Consider the following 4,050-nt stretch of genomic DNA (forward strand, 5'->3'; position numbering starts at 1 on the left):
TACCTTTTTATCCCTCTCTTGAGTCTTGTATTTGAAGGTCAAATTTTCTGTTGATTTCTGGTATTTTCTTCAGGAAGGTTTGGAAGTCCCCTATTTCATTGAATGTGCATCTCCTCCCCTGAAAGATTATGCTTAATTTTGTTGGGTAGTTGATCCTTGGTTGTAATCCAAGCTTTTTTGTCTTATGGAATATCATATTCTACCCACTCTGATCTTTTCATGTAGAAGCTGCAAGGTCCTGCATAATCCTGACTGTGGATCCATGATATTTAAATTGTTTCTTTCTGGCTGCTTGCAATATTTTTTTCTTTGACCTGGTAATTTTGGAATTTGACTACAATATTCCTTGGCATTTTCAAATTGGGATCTCTTTCAGGGGGTGATCAGTGGATTCTTTCAGGGACTATTTTAAACTCTGGTTGTAGTACCTCAGGGTAGTTTTTCTTGATGATTTCCTGAAAAAAGCAGTCCAGGCATTTTTTTCATCATGGTTTTCAGGTAAACCAATAATTTTTAAATTATCTCTCCTGGATCTATTTTCCATGTCAATTGTTTTACCAGTGAGATATTTTATGTTTTCTTCTATTTTTTCATTCTTTGGTTTCTGTTTGACTGATTCTTGAAATCTCATAGTCATTAGATTACACTTGCTCTATGCTAATTTTTAACTAGTTGTTTTATTCTATTAGATTTTGTACCTCTTTTTCCATTTAGTCCATTTTACTTTTTAAGGTGTTCTTCTCTTCAGTGAATTTTTCTGTCTCTTTTTCCATTTGGCCAATTGTATTTTTAAAGCCTTGTTTAGTACAGTTAATTTTTGTCCCTCCTTTTCATACCACCCATTTCTTTTCTCAATGTTTCTTCTACCTCTCTTATTTGACTATTAAAATCTTTCTTGAGCTCTTCTAAGAAGGCTTTTTGGGCTTGAGACCAGTTCATATTCCCCTCTGAGGTTTCAGATGTGGGTATATTCACAATGCTGTCCTCTTCTGAATTTGTGCTTTGATCTCCCTTTCCCCCATAATAAGAATTTATGATCACTGTTCATTTCTGTTTTTGTTCATGGTGTTTGCCTATTTCCTGACTTTTAAAAAAATTGAGCTCTCCTGCTGGAGTGAAGGGAGCACTTACCCAAGCTTCTTTTCCTACTTACCAAGGCCTTGCATTTCAATGTTTGGCTCCTGCTCACCCGGACTTTACACAGGGATGTTTTGCTGCTAGTGGATGTTGTTCAGTCTAGAGCTTTGCCTCCTATGGTTGTGCTTCTCACGATTGTGCTGAGGCACCAGGTGATTTGGCTGCTGTCACCGGTAGTGGTTTTCTAAGCTGTTGTCTACCAGTTCCATTGCTTTTTTTGATGCTCTTGAGGGAGAGGGAGGTCCTGCTGCTGTCTCTTGAATTTCTCATCAACCTGTGTCTCAGGATCTCCTCCTGGTCTGCTGATGTGAGGCTTGCCACTGGTTTGATGGGCTGCCATTAGTCTTGTACTGCTCCCCTGCCACCAGAAAAAGACAGGCCTTTCCCATTACTCACCCAAGCTTCCTGGGCTACAAGACTGATATGCCCAGTCTTTTTGCTGGCTCAGGGTTTTTGCTGGGTTGATATTTTCTGGGCTTTCAGAGGTCAATAAGGGAAGGTGAGAGTGACTTTCTTTTTACTACGCCATCATGAGGAGCTTACTTTCTACTTAGGAAAAAGTAGATGGCCATAGGTAAATATAAAATATTGCAAGAGAGAAGAATACAGTGATATGGAACATTTTATGTCTTTGTGTATCATTCAATTAAGCTTAATTCAATAAGTCATTTCTTAAGGGCTTAATAGGTATGAAGTTCATTATTATGTACTGGGAGAACTAATTAAATTCTTCTTTGGCTCAAATTGATTCATTCTAATGATTCTTGTTAAAGGGTTAGAATCTTGAAGAGGCCTTTAGGGTTGTTTTTGAACAAAGTCAGATAACTTAGAATCATTGCATGACAATCAAAGAACTGGAAGCGTTCATAAAAGTGCTCTTGTTTAGTTTTCCAAAGTCATGACCACAGTCACCATAATCCTTATGTGACAGCAGTACCTTGAAGTAATTTAAGGTATGATATGCAAGTACAACTGAGAATAAGGAAGGATGAGGGTACAAGTACGCAACGGGAGACTCTATGCACCTGAAGGCAGCCTGTGGAGGACAGACACTGACATCAGCAGTGACAGAAAACAAAAGTGTGTATTTTCCCTTTACTACAATGTAGTTCAAGGTGAAACCTTGTTGTTGTTGTCCTTTGTTCTCAGGGGCCCAAAATGGCATCACTTTGTTAGAATCAAGTTACAATATGTTGGACTCTGGCTGATCAGAAGAATATGAGCTCAGAATGCTCTACCATATGTCTGACACAAATAGTCCATGTGAACATTTGGGTTAGATTCTCCAAATTTACACATCTCTCATTTCATTTGAACTATTTCAATTCTGCTTTGCTCAGAGATTGCAGCATCTTCTCCAATAAATCAACCATACTGGACAGTCTTGTGCCTGTGTCTCCCATGCCACACAATCAGTTCCAAAGTTCTTCACAGAGACCTTAAGAGTGTCCCTGTACTGCTTGTTCTGACCACCATGTGACTGCTTGCTTTGTGTGAGTTCTACATAAAACAGTCTTTTTGTAAAGTGTGCATTTGGCATTCGAACAATGTGGCCAGCTCATAATAGTTGTGCTCTCTGTAGAGTTTGAATGTTTGGCAGTTTAGTTTGAGAAAGGACCTCAGTGTCTGATATCTTGTGCTGCTAGATGATCTTCAAAGTATTCCTAATACAATTCAAATGGAAATGCCAGTTTCCTGGCATGGCATTGGTATATTGTTTAGGTTTCACAAACATACAACAATGTAGTCAGAACAATGACCCTGTTGACCTTCAGTCTGAGTCCAATACTTCTGTCCCACACTTTCCTTCACAAACCTCACAAACAGGAGCTAGCTCTGGCAATGCTTGCATCACCCTCATTATCAATGCATGCATCTTTTGCAAATATACTGTTAAAGTAAGTGAACTTATCCACAGCATTCAAAACTTCTCCATTTGCTGTAAGCAATGGTTCCCTATATAGCTGGTGTGGTTCTGACTGATGGAGCACCTGTGTTTTCTTGGTGTTAATTATTAGTCCAAAATTAGCACAAGTAGCAGAGAATCAATCCACACTTCAATGCAACTCAGCTTCAGAGGCTGCATTGAGTGCACAATCATCTGCAAACAAAAAAATGCACTAACACTCTCTCTATTTTTGTCTTGCTTTTAGCCTTCTCAACTTGAAGAATTTACCTTCACTTTGGTAGTTTACCTTGATGCCATGTTCATTCATCCCCATTGAAGGCATTTGACAACATGGCTGGAAAAATCATGCTAAAAAGCATGTGAACCATCATACAGTTTCACTCTGTTGGTGACTGCGAAAGCATGAGAGCATCATCCATTATCCAGAACCTAGGCAAGCATGCCATTGTAAAATTGACATGCAATACTGATGAACTTCTCTGGGCAATAAAACTGTGATGTAATTTCTCATAAACTCATGACTGCAGGTGTAAAAAGACTTGTCAGATCTTCAAACATTGTGTACAGACCTCTGTTCTGCTCTTAGCATTTCTCCTGGAGTTGTTGGCGACAAACATTGTAATTGCCTGTGTGGCCTATGCTTAACTGTGCTCCTCAACCAGTCAGGTGTAATAGACATTTCTGATCAACCATCCAGCTTGTCTTGGACTGAAAATTTGTTTCACTGTCTTTTTGTGGGTTCTGTTGTTGTAGAATTTGTTTAGAGCCATTTTTTTTACAGGTATTTGGAGGGTTTGGGGGAGAGCTCAAGCAAGTAGCTGTTTTTACTCTGCAATCTTGGCTCCACCCCCTGTACTATACTTTGGATGAAATTAAATTATGCCTTCTGGATGAACTATCCTGCTGGTAAACTCTATGGAGTTCTTGTTTTTTATTTATTAGTTTCTGAATTTCCCCATCATTTTTTTTTATCAAACAGGTCTGACATTTGTGAGTATTTTTAC

The sequence above is a fragment of the Vombatus ursinus genome, unplaced genomic scaffold, assembly GCF_900497805.2.
Source record: "Vombatus ursinus unplaced genomic scaffold, bare-nosed wombat genome assembly UNPS02014258.1, whole genome shotgun sequence".
NCBI lineage: Eukaryota > Metazoa > Chordata > Mammalia > Diprotodontia > Vombatidae > Vombatus > Vombatus ursinus.